Source organism: Triticum dicoccoides, chromosome 3B (genome assembly GCF_002162155.2).
Source record: "Triticum dicoccoides isolate Atlit2015 ecotype Zavitan chromosome 3B, WEW_v2.0, whole genome shotgun sequence".
Lineage (NCBI taxonomy): Eukaryota > Viridiplantae > Streptophyta > Magnoliopsida > Poales > Poaceae > Triticum > Triticum dicoccoides.
The window spans coordinates 82,807,667-82,823,210 of record NC_041385.1 but is presented as its reverse complement, the minus strand read 5'-3'; the positions used below and the strand labels follow the sequence as shown (position 1 = coordinate 82,823,210).

Sequence of the window (15,544 nt, the reverse complement as noted above, 5' to 3'; positions counted from 1 at the left end):
CTTAAATATTCCAAAACGGAGAAAAATTGCCATTAGAACTATTTTGGAGTCGGTTTACTTACCGTACCACATACCTATTCCTTTTCGGAGTTTGAAACGTTCTGGAAAGTGTCCCTTCTGTATTCCTCCGGGGTTACAGTCTCAATAATATTAGTTTCAACATTGATAGGATTACCTGAGATATAATGTTTGATTCTTTGACCGTTCACCACCCTCGGACTTGTGCCTTCGAAGTTGTTGATTCTTATCGCACCGGAATGATAGACCTCCTCGATAATGTAAGGACCTTCCCATTTAGAGAGAGGTTTTCCTGCAAAAAATCTTAAACAAGAGTTGAATGATAACACATAATCACCTACTTTAAACTCACGCTTTTGTATCCTTTTGCCATGCCAGCGTTTGACTTTTTCTTTGAACAGCTTGGCATTCTCATAGGCTTGGGTTCTCCATTCATTAAGTGAGACAATATCAAATAACCTCTTCTCACCAACAAGTTTGAAGTCATAATTGAGCTCTTTAATAGCCCAATATGCTTTATGTTCAAGTTCAAGAGATAAGTGACATGCTTTTCCATAAACCATCTTATACGGAGACATACCCATAGGATTTTTATATGCAGTTCTATAGGCCCATAATGCATCATTAGGTTTTTTGGACCAGCTCTTTCTAGATCTATTGACGGTCTTTTGCAAAATTAATTTGAGATCTCTATTGCTCAACTCTACTTGACCACTAGACTGCGGGTGATAAGGAGATGCGATTCTATGATTAACATCATACTTAGCAAGCATCTTACGGAAAGCACCATGAATAAAATGTGAACCACCATCAGTCATAAGATATCTAGGGACCCCAAACCTCGGAAAAATAACTTCTTTAAGCATTTTAATAGAAGTGTTATGATCAGCACTACTAGTTGGAATAGCTTCTACCCACTTAGTAACGTAATCAACATCAACTAAAATATGTGTGTAACCATTAGAGGCAGGAAAAGGTTCCGTATAGTAAAAGCCCCAAACATCAAATGGTCCAATAACAAGAGAATAATTCATAGGCATTTCTTAATGTCTACTAATATTGCCAATTCTTTGGCATTCATCACAAGACAAGACAAACTTACGAACATCTTTGAAGAGAGTAGGCCAATAAAAACCGGATTGCAATACCTTATGTGCAGTTCTATCTCCAGCGTGGTGTCCTCCATACGATTCAGAGTGACACTTGCGTAGGATCTGTTCCTGTTCATGCTTGATAATCCCCAAGTGCAGGGAATCATCGTAGCAATTCCCAAAGGTGGAAGTGATAAGTATGGAGTGTCGAACCCACAAGGAGCTAAAGGTAAGATCAATATTCTCTCAAGCCCTATCTGCCACTGATACGACTCTATGTGCACAGAACGTTTGCTTCCAACTAGAAACAAGAAATAAAACTATGTTGTGAGTATAAAGAGGATAACTTTGTATGATATCGGAGAGCTAAAATATAAAAGTAGGTGATGTTATCATAAAGTTAGAATATATTACTAAATAATATAAATAGCGAGTGTGGAATAATGGTGGATCGATGTGCAGAATTGTCCTAAGCAATTGTTAACAAGATCGATAGTCGTCATTGCAATTTCATCTGAGGGAGAGGCATAAACTAACATATTTTTCCTACTTGGATCATATGCTCTTATGATTGGAACTCTAGCAAGCATCCGCAAATACTAAAGATTCATTAAGGTAAAACCCAACCATAGAATTAAAGCATCAAGTCCCCTTTATCCCATACGCAACAACCCCCTTACTCGGGTTTGTGTTTCGATCACTCACGCAACCCACTATAAGTGAATCATGCACGTATTGCAACACCCTACAATGGGAATCCCTCACGCTTGCGCAACACAGAGGGCACCATAGGACAGCACTAAAATAAAACATACAACTCGTACCAATCTAGATCACCAATCAACCCAAGGACAAAAGATATCTACTCAAAACATCATAGGATGGCAACACATCATTGGATCATAATATGTAGCATAAAGCACCATGTTCAAGTAGGAATTACAGCGGGGTATGGGAGAGTGGACCGCATAAAAGAGATGAGGATGGTGATGATGATGGTGATGTTGATGAAGACGATCACCACGGCGATGATTCCCCTCCCGATGGCACTCCGATGCCACCAAGAGAGAGGAGGAGAGGTTCTCCCCCTTGTGCTTCCTCCTCCATGGCTTTCCCCCTCTGGTCCTTGGCCTTCATGGCGATGATGACCCCTCCGAGATCCTCCTCCATGGCCTCCGGTGATGATGGCCCCCTCCGGCAGGGTGCCAGAGAGGGCCTAGATTGATTTCTTGTGGCTACAGAGGCTTGCGGCGGCGGAACTTCCGATCTAGGTTAATTCCCGAAGGTTTCTATATTTATAGGAATTTTTGGCGTTGGTTTCACGTCAGGAAGGTCTTCGGGCTGTCCACGAGATCGGGGGGCACGCCCTAGGGGGAGGGCGCGACCCCCACTCTCGTGGGCAGCCCGGGACTCTTCTGGCCCAACTCCGATGCTCCGTGGTCTTCTTTTGGTCCATAAAAAATCCTCAAAAATTGGCACATCAATTGGACTCCGTTTGGTATCCCTTTTCTGTAAAACACTAAAACAAGGAGAAAACAGAAACTGGCACTAGGCTCTAGGTTAATAGGTTAGTCCCAAAAATCATATAAAATGACATATAAATGCATATAAAACATCATAGATGGATAATATAATAGCATGAATACTTCATAAATTATAGATACGTTGGAGACATATCAGCATCCCCAAGCTTAATTCCTGCTCGTCCTCGAATAGGTAAATGATAAAAGAAATAATTTATAAAGTGTGAATGCTAGCAGGTGCACAAGTTTGATCAATGATAATTTCAATCACCTTTTCTAGCATCAATATGTGTCATAATAGTAGCTTATCCCATAAAACTTTTCATGATCAAGTAACAATCTATTCACAATGTCAATCATGGTTCAGAAACATCATTGAGAACTAGCAAACTATACTCTCAGTCATTGAAGCAATTGCAATTTATCATAACATCAGAAAGAGTCAAGAATAGAGCTTTTCAGCAAGTCCACATACTCAACTATCATATAGTCTTCTACAATTGCTAACACTCACGCAATACTTGTGGTTATGGAGTTTCAGCCGGACACTGAGAAAGATAGGGGCTTATTGTGTTGCCTCCCAATGTATTCACCTTTAGGTGATGTCAACAATAATAGCCCATGCTAACTTACATCCAATTGGATATATATATCATGATCTTTCAAACACTAGGAGCTTGCCAAAGGATAAAATGAAAAAGGGAAAGGTGAGGATCACCTTGACTCAAGCATAAAGTAAAAACATAAAGTAAAATATAGGCCCTCCGCAGAGTGAAGCAGAGGTTGTCATGCGCGTTTAGGGTTGATGCACAAAATCTTAATGCAAAAGAACGTCACTTTATATTGCCCCTTGTATGTGGACCTTTATTATGCAGTCCGTCGCTTTTATTACTTCCACAACAAGATCGTACAAAGCTTATTTTCTCTGCACTAATAAGTCATACATATTTAGAGAGCAATTTTTTTTGCTTGCACCGATGACAACTTACTTGAAGGATCTTACTCAGTCCATAGGTAGGTATGGTGGACTCTCATGGCAAAACTGGGTTTACGGGTATTTGAAAGCACAAGTAGTATGTCTACTGGGTGTAAGGAATTTGGCTAGCATGAGGGAGAAAGGCAAGCTCAACATGTTTGGAAGGTCAACGGCAATATACTTTAACTGAGATGTTGGAAAACATAAACCATTATGTTGTCTTCCTCGTCCAACGTCAACTCTTTTAGCATGTCATACTTAATGAGTTCTCTCAATCATAGAAGATGTCCAAGATAATATATTTGTATGTGAACCTCTCTTTCCTTATTACTTCCTATTAATGGCAACAATGACCAAAACTACGTTTGCCAACTCTCAACAACTTTTATGCCTCATACTTTTTATGTGTCAAGTCATCACTAACCATGTTATAAGAATATGAAACCTATAAAAATTCAGATTTATGACATTCAATTCATTCCCCCATTTACTCATAGGATATACATGAAGCACAAGAGTAAATGACAAACTACTCCAAAAGATATGAGTGATGGACACTGAATAGTCAAATAATTAACTAGCCATGGGAGGATCCCCTTATTTTTATTCAATAATTCAGATCCAATGATTTTATTCAAAGAGCATGTAAAATTGAAAATACGCTCCAAGCAAAACACATATCATGTGACGAATAAAAATATAGCTCCGAGTAAGGTATACCGATAGTTTTGAAGACGAAAGAGGGGATGTCTTCCGGGGCATCCCCAAGCTTAGGTTCTTCCTTGAATATTACCTTGGGGTGCCTTGGGCATCCCCAAGCTTAGGGTCTTTCCACTCCTTATTCTCCTTGTATCGATATCTCACCCAAAACTTGAAAACTTCAATCACACAAAACTTAATGGAACTTCGTGAGATAGGTTATTATGATAAAGAGTAAATCATGCACTTTGGTACTGTAAAAGACAAGGTTCACAATTGTTTTCACATAATGCCTACTGACATATCATTTCTATAATTTATATTGAGAAATATAAGCCATAGAAATTAGGAAACAAGCAAACTATGCAATAAAAACAGAATCTGTCAGAAACACAACAGTCTGTAATGATCTGAACAATAACCATACTTCTGCTACTCCAAAAATTATGAAATAAATTGGTGGACGTGAGGAATTTGTCTATTAATCTTCTGCAAAAAGAATCCACTCAAAATCACTCTTCTGTAAAAAAATGACAGCTAATCTCGTGAGCGCAAAGTTTCTGTTTTTACAGCAAGATCACATTAACTTTCACCCAAGTCTTCCCAAAGGTCTTACTTGGCACTTATTTGAAACAAAAAGCATAAAACATGATTACTACAGTAGCTTAATCATGTGGACACACGAAAACATTAAGGATAAATATTGGGTTGTCTCCCAATGAGCGCTTTTCTTTAATCTCTTTTAGCTAGGCATGATGATTTCAATGATGCTCACATAAAAGGTAAGAGTTGAAACACAAGAAGAGCATCATAAAGAATATGACTAGCACATTTAAATCTAACTCACTTCCTATGCCTAGGGATTTTGTGATCACACAATTTATTGAACATATAAACACTGCTAGGCTACCCGCCTAGCGAGGGCACCTGCGTGCGCTAGCGATCGAGAGCCGAACGATCTTTCTACTGGCGCTCATTTTTGGCCGCTGGCAGCAGGTCAACCATTGGTTTTTTTCTACATTTGTCATTGCTTCCCGAGCGGATGGCGGGTGGACCTGGTTACCTGCTGCATCAAAAGAACGACGTGGGTTTGCCTCGTTTCGGTGGGCGATAAGGAGCGAAATAAAACGATGGAAATATCTCCCTCTTTCTCAGAGGAAAAGATCTCTCTCTCCCTCGTCTCTTCCCATCCCCTCCTCTTCCCCATGCCGCCGCCACCACTTCCCCCACCGCCTCCATCACCTTCTCCTCCCCTGCCTCCGTACCGGACCACACGCTTGGACAAGGAGGCAATAGCTTGGGAGGTAGGCAAGAGGAAAACGGGAGGGATCCCCTCCCGAGCCCCGCGCATCTCCTCTTTCCCACTGCGGTGCCGCCAGCCCCTTTCCCTCCCATCGCACGCTGCTGCAGCTCCTCCCTCAACCCGTGGCGCGCCTTCTTCTCCGACCGTTGTTGCCCGCACTACTACCGCTGTGCCCTGCTACTGCTCATCCTTCTCCAGCTCCTCGTCCCAGCGGCGCGTCCTCCCCTCCTCTCATGCAAGGCGTCTTGGGGTGTGGAGGCGGCGGGGCAGTAGCCAGTCGTTGCCCTGCAGCGGCAGCAGCAGGTCGGGGCAGCCGTGCCGCATAGGAGGTCGAGGAGGACCAGGAGAAGCTGCACGAGGCTCCATCGCCTCCTGCTCAAGTAGGTGCACATGCTTTTCTCTATCTGATTTGCCTCCTTCCAGTGCCCTGCTCTTAGAGCTTCTATCTTTGTTTGTGCAGATTTGCTTTCTCTATGCCTACATGGTGTTTGATAAAAATCCAAGAAGGACGGGGAGGATTGATCTATGTAAGCCATGTAATTTAATTCTTCAAATAAACAGTTCCGGTCAATCATAACAAGACGAGTAGCTTTGCTTATGTTCTCTTTGATCCTTTCTGAAAGCGGATAGTAGAAGAAAACTGAAACATGTTCACTAGAGTGGGTTGGGGTGGCCTGCAAGCTACGAGGATGGGGCGGCGAGACTGGATTGGCAGCCGACAGCGAGAGAGGAAGGGAGGTTGTTCCTGCGATGAGGTGGTGATGATTGTCATAGTGGAATTTTGTAGGTAAAATCTGAGATGTCTCCTGTTGTGTGATTTGTGTGATGAATTTATGTGGTAGATAGATAGATTTCTTTTGGAAAGTCTGACTTTCCTACAACTATTGGGAAATGAACTTGTTAGCTCTGTTTAATTTAATGGCATATTAAACCTGGTGCTGCTTGTAGCTGGTGATGTTTTTTTAGTCACTGTAAATGTTTAGTTTGATGCCATGTCATTCATCTGAATTATTTGAGAGCTGCAAATGATGTTTTCATCTTGCAACACTATTGAAAAGGGTGCGCCTTGTGTGTTTTAGGTACGACGGCGGCGAGCTTTGAGGGCCCTCGGTTTGGTGGCAGCATGAGCCTCGTGGAGTTGTCTCAGACAACATCACATCTATTTGTTTTTGTTTCCCCACTTAGACTACTGTTTTGATTCTGAAGTGTGGATATGGATGTGACTTACCACGGAGGAAGTGGGTACAATATCCATTTGAAAGATGCAGCAGGCTCAAAATAAGTTTCTGGTAAGCTTCATATTTCCCTGTTTCACCCCTCTCTCTAACTGCGACTGCAGAAGCATTGGTTAATTACACCCCTCTAAATCGGGTGTTCCTGTCGTTTTTCTCATTTGGTATGCTCTTGTTGTCTCCTTGACCACCACTCATATTTAGGTGCAAAAGTGGAGCTGCAAGCCAGATTGGTTGATTCAGCAATGGAGTGATTGTACCCTGCAAAGTTCCTCTCTTGGTTCACTGATGCGATCAACCTATGTGCACGTAGATGATGTTTTGTTTCCCTCCCTAGAATCTATGTTCTATATTGGTGTTGATGTTTTCTTCACTTGCAGATGCAAAAAAAGCCCGAGACAGAGTTCAGGCCGAGGATTCCAGTAACTATGAGTTCTAGGCGAAGATGTACATTTCCTACAGACGTTTTCAGTTTGACGAGAGGTACTTTACAACTTACAAGTATTGCAGCTTATTCGGCTGAAATTTCCAGAAAACAACCAGCGAGCCTACAGATTATTGGCTTGCCCCTGTCTTTGCAGTATAAATAAAAACTACATTCTGTCATCTTCAGTTTGCTGAGCGTGTCTATTTTTTTTCTTTGTTTGTTTTTTCTTAGGAGTAGATTATCACGTACTACTTTAGTTTATTACAATGTAAATCGGAGGGCTACCTCTTTTTCAATAAAACAGAACTACTGTTGAAGCGAAGAGGGTAACAAACAACTGGGTTTTAGTTCTATATGATTCATTACTTCACTGCATGGTCTCGGTCATGAACCCGCAGTGTGTCTACCAGCAAACCATATAGAAGCAACTCAGTTGCTTAATTTTCATGTTTAGCTTTTAATTTTAGACATGACTAATCTGAAGGAATTGTGGATGAGCAATTAATTATGTATTTGGACATGTCAGATTTGAACATTTATTGATTGGAAAGGGTGGGCAAAACTTTTAGTGATCAAAACTGTTGGCACATACCGATCATCATCGGGACGTCGGCGGATAATCACATTGAGCTACTGGAGAAATAGAAAGGTATAAATTTGTTTCCCACTGCCCTAATATTTATTTAGAAATTAGATCGTCTTGAAAAGTACACTTCTGCCTATTGATTTATGTTGCCTTAGCTAGCCCCATTTGTACTCAAGAAGAACATGTTCTACGTAGGTGGTCATATGGTCTGAACTTGCCGTTGGTTATAGCCTGCAATGTCATATTTTAGTTGTCTAATTAGACAAGGAGTAATAGCCCAAAGGTCCCACACACACCTTCTATTCTAGCTTTTTGACTTTTGGAAGCCATATGATCCATGGCACATAAAACTGGACTGTAGGTTTACTAAAATATACTTAGCCGCCGGTAGGTTGGTTTCTAAAGATGGTATTCTCAAGGCAATATGGCCTTACAATGGCTACAACCTCCCAACAGAGGAGAACTTCAGGGAGTTCATCAGTTTCTTTGGAGGAGAACAATGTCGATCTAGCTAACGTCATGGTAAACTTACCACTGATACTATATCCTCTAGGTGCATGTCTTTTCCTCTGCTAGGTTGACTAAAAGATACTTAGCCCTGCACTAATATCCTCGGGTACATACCTAAAATTTACCCTTCTTCTTCTGCTCATAAGAGAATAATTTACAGTCAAGACCGATTCATTATGACATATAATGTATCATGCACGGCTGCTTAACTAGAGGGAAGAAAATGATGGAATATTCTTCTGTCCAACCAGAAAAAATTCTTAGAATGTGTTTTATTCATTTGACATATCAAAATACATCAGCATTTAAAAAAGTGGCAATAATTAGCCATCCTCGTGCTGGTGAATGCGCATTTGGATTCATAACATCGAGCATGATTCTTCAGGTACTTGTTTATGCACAACGCTCTACAGATGGATTCATGGCATCAACATCATTTGAATGCTTCATTCTGGATAATTTACTCATTTATATTCTTTCAAGAATTTTGATTTGATAATTTTCATTATTAGCTACACAAAGATTCATACCATACTTGTGTGTGCTCCTTTTCTGTGTTACCTCATTCTTGAAATAGTTCACTTTCAGGAAAGTGTTATCCGTTAGTTGTAATTTGTGACAACTAAACACTTTAAATCTCAAGAGTGTAAAGGTTCACCAAAAAACGATTAAGCCTCATGTAGCCTGGCTGGGCTTATCCTAATAGTTAGCTTATCAGGATTAACCTATAATCTGTATATATAAGGTGGTTTAAATCAGTCTCCCGTACATAAATTTGTTGTGCAAGCCCTTAAAAGGCCAGCTAGAGATACTTCAAGGCTATGGGGCCTTTACACATTTGTCTGGTAATTTGATGTCTTTTATAGCGGTTCCTTTAACTGTTAAATCCTATGAACACTTGCGAATACTGTATGTTGTTGTCAGGTTCTCTACCAGAAATCACTCAGATACCATGTTATCCTCTTGTTCGCTGTTTTTTTGTAACATCTCAATCCAGCATAAGCTTATTTTGGTAATGCATCTTTTTGCGGTTGTTAAGTTTGATGGTCTTTTTAATAGCATTCTTACTATATCACCTGAATTTCTAATCGTAAGTTTCTGTTATTAGCTTTCTACAGAAATAACTGTTTCTGGAGGAATGACCATGCTGCAGGTGATTACCGTGCTAGGACATGCCCTTGATAAGAACCAGGGAACCCATTTAAACAGAATGATGGCTGTGTGAGCCTTTAAATATCGCCAACACATCAAGTACAGTCGAAAACTTTCCCAATCCCCTAGGCCCTGTGGGCTGCGACTGAACTTAGATTTCTAATCCCTGGCTTAACTTCCTGTAGGTATTGGCATCTAACCTTTGTAGATGTTTACAGCTACTAAAGGAACACCAAAGTCGTGGATGATGCTACATCTGATGTATGATTTGAAGATTAGAAGCTGGAACACAAGGATTGTGTGGTGGAGTAAACACTGGTTGTATATTAGGCGGGTCAGATATTAAAGTGGGGTGCTCACACCGCACTTACGTGGCTTACGGAGATTACTGAAATTGGTTTGTGGGTGTTGTGTGCTCACACCGCACTCATAAAATTACAATCAAGATTTGAAGTTAGTTAAGAGCTAAAATTATTAATAAAGAAAAGCCAGGAGAACACCATATTAGGTGAATGTAAACCACTTACAGGATAGTGCCAACAACAGCAAGAGTGCCAGACTAAGGTGCCAAAGCCTTCCAGGCGAAGGACAATGACAAGAGTAACATCGACGCCGCCTTCAAAAGAGAAAAAAAACAGTAATTCCTAAGTCATACCACATGAAGAAACATAAACAAACAGTTTACTGTAGAAAAGGCAGTACCATTCCAAAAAATCTTGTTATGAGAAGGCTCTTCCTTCCTTGCTTGTCCATCAGTGAAGATTCAATCATGGTGCCAATGAGAAGTATATATACATCTCAAAGAAGGCATTGGAAATTAGTGCCAAAATACACTTTACAAACACCGAACTAACCAAAAACATTGGCATCACCAACAAGAGCACTCTCTGCAACATCAGATGCAATGCATGTGCGGAACATGGACCTAGAGTAGTACACGACAGCATTTATGCCAGCAAGTTGCTGAAATAGAAACAATGTCGCTCCCACACTCACAACTGCAGTATATGAGAAACATATCAGGACACATGTAGCAGAAATTTCATCATAATCATCAATTTTGACACAGACACAACTAGGTACGAAAGGAATACTTAGAAATTGCTACCCAAATTATGTAGCCTGAGTAAATTATTAGTCGTAGCAGTGCGGACTGTAAAGAACATGGCTGGGTAGCAGCAGTTTGCGAGGAGAAGTTCTAGGCTAACCCTGAGATGATAGTTTCGATCAAGCAAATGTGAGAGCATAAAATCCATAGTAATTCTTTTTATTATTCCTATGCATTTTTTCTTTGTCATAGATGATAGGGAGAAGTTGTTTTGCCAAACTACTTGCATCTATAAGATGATAACACACAAAACTTTCTCGCTAATTCCTTTGTACCACGTCATTGGCTTGATAGGGTACAGGAAAAATAATCAGAGAACATTTTACCTTCCCAATAGCGTTTGCTGAAAAGATCAAACCAGCTGGCATCTGGCTCATTAGATCCTTGCACTAGCAAATCAATCTCTCTTTCTCTCATCTACACACAGGTCACGGCTAACATCATCAAGCATCAACAGCAAGTCAGCAACCAACAGTAGTCAGCAGCATGCAGCGACAGCAGCAGAGCAGCGAAATCGGCAAGTAGCAAACAACACCAGCAACAGAGGCAATTTCTCACCCTGCTGTTAGTGGCGAGGCCGGATAGAGCAGAGCAACGAGCTCCGGACAGTGGCAATGGCGGTCAGCATCGAGGAAGAAGTAGGAGGAAACCGTGGTCCAGAGGAGATGTGGACAAAGAGGAGCCCCTCACAGTCCCTGGAGTTGTTCGGTCAGGACGACGACCGCGGCGGCCGAGGGAACCGAGGAAGGTGGCCTCGGTCCAAGAGGTTCTTGCACGTCGGGGCACAGAATGAACATTGAAGGGACAACACGAGCAACAATGGAGCTAGGGGAACTACCTAGGAGCAAGAACGCACCAGAAAACGAGGCGATTCACGACCCCGTCGAGCTAGCGTGCATGTCGGAGCCGGAGGCGTGGATGTTGATCTGGACTGAGGGTTGGCGTATCCCACCGATTCCTATGACTGGTGTTGCAACGGCGAGCGGCGGCGCCCCCGCCGAGCTAGACGAGAGAGGGGATCCAAGAGAAGAGGACATGAAGTGAGGAGGGAAGGGGCAGGGGGTTTGCGGGCGCGTGTCCGGTATCCCTGCCATATGGCGCTGCTGACTCACCCACTGGTTAGTGTCAAAGGCAGGGGTTGCAAGAAAATAAATGCAAATGAGATTGACTGGAACATCTCTTCCTCCTCTGTTCGTTCATAAGCTTCTCAAGATTAGCATGATCTAAATGTTTTGGTGCTCAAAACTTTACAAAAATATCTTAGAAAATTTCACAGATGCTACTGCTTATATAATATAACTCTGAAAATTTCCAAGAGTTTTTGGGAAGTACCCTTTTGTTTAAATTAGAAATAAAATATTCCCCAACTTTGGGTTGAACTGTAGGTAAGTGATAAAATTCTGAAATGCATGACATTTTTACCGCAGTTTCTAGATAACATATAACCCCTATATATAATTTTTCATGAAATTCCAGTAGTTGAATCGTCACAAAACACATATATCACAGTTCTGTCATTTTCTCAAATTTAAAGAAAAGCACTTGATTCAAGATAGCAAAACTACTTTCAGAAATTTTGGGATTGAAGCTGTGGGGGAGGTATGAAATGCATGGGCTAATCGTATAGTCAGGATAAGGATTTTGATGACTAGGCATGCGCTCATTCAATTAGGATCAAACAAAATTTTGATGACTAGGCATGTACTTATTCAATTATGACTATGCAACTATGTGATTAAGTGATACCATGAGAGGTATTTGCATTTGTTTGATATGATAAAATGGGTTATTACAATACTTGCTCTAGGAGTACTTTCATTACCGTCATATCCTTATCCCATCATCGATAAGGTTATGCAGTCGCTAAAGCTTAATAACTTTTGTGATTTGCATTCATTTATTAACTAAATCATCACCTTGCTCAAGAATAGGCTCTATGTTTTCATGTAATCAAGGTTACTGAATCCTATGGAAGAACAATATCTTTGATTCTATCTTATTATATGTTATCCTAAATTAAAGGTAATAGTTATGTAAACCGTTGTTTCAATCCCATGTTTGCAAATGTGATCAATTCCAAATTGTCCAGTATACATTTTTAAAGAGAAATCCTCTTAACTTTTCATCTACAAGGGTTTCAATTGATACACTAAGTGTTTTCTAAAATCTAAATTTACTAGCAAATGCAAATAATTTCAAAGCATTAATAGTTTTAAATGGGACTCTCCGCCATTTAGAGCAACAAGTCTAAATTATACATCATTTTTCATCTTCAAGGGTTTAAATTAGTACCCTAACTGGTTCATAAAACCTAATTTCTACTAACAAAGTCAAATATTCTCATAAGCTTCATGTTTGAGATGCTTGCTCGAACACAAAGTTACTGAAAAAATGCAAATATTTTCAACGCACACATGGTTTTACATGGGACTCAACAGTAAACCATAATAGTTTGAGATTGTACATGTGAACACCACATTCAGTTACCATTACAATTGTTTATCAACAATGTTCTTGTCACAAAAAATAATAGATATATAGACACATATACAATCATGTGTTGTAAAGCTTCCAACACTTGCTTATAATATCTTCCTCTCTGTTATTAGTCGTCCGTTCTGATGGAAAAAATTAGATTCTAACAAAAGTGCTTCTGGATGCTATGATACTATAGCTCGGCCATCCAAACGCAGTTTACTCAACACACAAGGTAAGGACCGTTGGTCTCGAGGCAATTATTCATTTTTATCCATATGAGTACTAGGTATACAATGGACTTGCAAAGAAATCAATATTCATTGATGTCTACGGAAAATTGGAAGAGGGTGAAGATCGCCTGACAAACAAACCTCTTAAATACATGGAAGCCTCTTACAACAAAGTGATACAAAACTTCAACTATGATAAGCTACAATCTGTTCAAAAAAAGTTCTGGAACATGAGCTGAAAGAAAAAGAATGAATAATAGACTATCGGAGCAATGGCCAGGTTTGCACACACCAAAACCCACACACACGTGACATGTGAAACGTTGTGGCCCACAAACTGTCCACCCTTGAATAGCGGCTGCCGCCAAGCAAATGGATCTCGGAGCACTCCAAGCCATCTATTCCTAGGGAGTGTGATGACGCAGTCAAAATCATACCCCTCAATTGAACGAGGGAGTTCCTACTCCCAGGAGCTTTTTTACCAAAAAATCAGATCTATTATAAAGGTTCACCAGAAGTACAAAGCATCTCAAACATAATAAAAATTACATCAAGATTTCGAGACCACCAATGACAACTAATGCGCCGCTATCACCACTCCTTCACCGGAGCTGGCTTGACATTGTCGATGACAGCCGAAAAGTCTTCACGCATGTGCCTCTAAGGACCAGCACCCTGGAGTTACCACTAACGTATGTTCATTTTGGGTTAATAGATTTTGTAGATGAATCAATGTGATATGAAAAATCGTCACCCCAAAGGTTCTTCCCTATTGATTTCTAGATTAGTAATTTGGTCATTGTAATCTTTTTCTGGTTTATTGGTTTTCTCCTTTCATTCCCTCCTGCATCGAGAAAGAAAGGGAATGCTTGCTGCCAATGGAGATTTCAGAGAATTTTGCTTCTCTATAATCAGTTAGTCGATCAATGGATGAACACACAAGTCAAGAACAGTTGGCCAAGAGACAACCCTCTCAAGTGCATGGAAGGTTCTTCCGGCAAGGTTCTCCAAGATCTCAACTACGACAATTTACAATTGGTTCGAGAAAAATGTAAGACTATGGAGCATCAACAGAAAGAAAAAGATGAAATAATAGACTATTTTAGAAATAGTTGGGGCAGTACCCTCGATGGAGATCGCCTGGCAGCGAAGAAACTTTCCCATATAACACATATCAACTTCACACCAGGACCCACATCCAAAGACAACAACCTCAATCATACTTTGTCACAAATAAGATACGTTGCTGCTCGTCTAAGTGACACAACTATACAGTCAGAGTATGATCTCCAACAGACAAACAAGTATTATTGGAACCTCGACAATAGACAAACAAGTATTATTGGAGCCTCGACGATGATATCGAAGAAATCTCTACTTTAGGAAATGACAAACCACCGATGACACACACTATGAAGAGTTGCTTAGACCATAAAGTCATTTTCGATACCGATGGTGCATGCAGCAATGGCTCTACCTAATGATCATCGCTTCATAATTGTAACAATCTATATGATGCATCTCTGGCTATGTACTTTGCTCATTGTAAATAATCTATCATAGACTTCTTAGACTACTATGTATCACCAGTAGGTTCTCTTAGAATGCTAATGTCAGCACTAAGTTTCTATTTGCTTATGCTCATCGTAAACTTCTTAGAACCCTATGTGTAAGCACTCTAAATTTCTATTTTGCTATGCTATAATCAGTGTTCAAAATGTTTTTATATCTTTCCTCTTCATCTATCGTGATACCACATGGTTTGATGACTCGGCTGACCGATGTTTTTTGCGCCATCAGCGCAACGGGTCATCTAGGGTATTTGGTTATTGTCCACTAGGTGTATTTGATTGATCAATTGACTATTGTATTTGCTAAAAACAGGTGCGATTGTTTATGTCACAATTTCATTTAAAATCAGTTATTTTCCTGTACCTACCATTGATCGAGTAAAATCTGGAAAACCTGAGTTTTCCTTTTTCTATTGCCAGTGTTATATACTTATTCGGTGCCTACTGTCCTCTATACATGTTAATCCCCTGTTTTCTTAACATGATATGTACATTTAAAGAAAAGAATGATTGTACCTTATATTTAAAATGTTTGACTGTACCCTATATTTGCTTCCCATAACTTGATCTCATAAATACTACAACATCATGAGTGAGAAAATGAATACATGTTGATCCCCTGTTTTCATAACCTGATATT

At 40.3% G+C, this 15,544-nt stretch overlaps 2 long non-coding RNA genes across 10 annotated transcripts; one reads left to right on the top strand and one right to left on the bottom strand.

Annotated features, from left to right (window-relative positions):
- The first annotated feature begins 5,425 nt into the window (after positions 1 to 5,425).
- Positions 5,426 to 9,995, top strand: LOC119274883. Of its 9 annotated transcripts, XR_005135370.1 has the most exons (9): positions 5,435 to 5,990; positions 6,071 to 6,137; positions 6,234 to 6,397; positions 6,690 to 6,899; positions 7,047 to 7,151; positions 7,223 to 7,325; positions 7,796 to 7,918; positions 9,474 to 9,616; positions 9,703 to 9,995. It is a non-coding gene; the product is annotated as an uncharacterized LOC119274883 (long non-coding RNA). The 9 variants fall into 9 exon arrangements; XR_005135364.1 differs by having other exon boundaries at positions 5,426 to 5,990; positions 7,047 to 7,325; positions 8,751 to 9,616; XR_005135368.1 differs by having other exon boundaries at positions 5,434 to 5,990; positions 6,234 to 6,393; positions 7,047 to 7,325.
- A 16-nt stretch (positions 9,996 to 10,011) lies between these two features.
- Positions 10,012 to 11,856, bottom strand: LOC119274884. The gene is made up of 3 exons (XR_005135372.1): positions 10,952 to 11,856; positions 10,220 to 10,515; positions 10,012 to 10,133 (listed from the first exon to the last, which is right to left on the bottom strand). It is a non-coding gene; the product is annotated as an uncharacterized LOC119274884 (long non-coding RNA).
- Between the last annotated feature and the right edge of the window lie 3,688 nt (positions 11,857 to 15,544).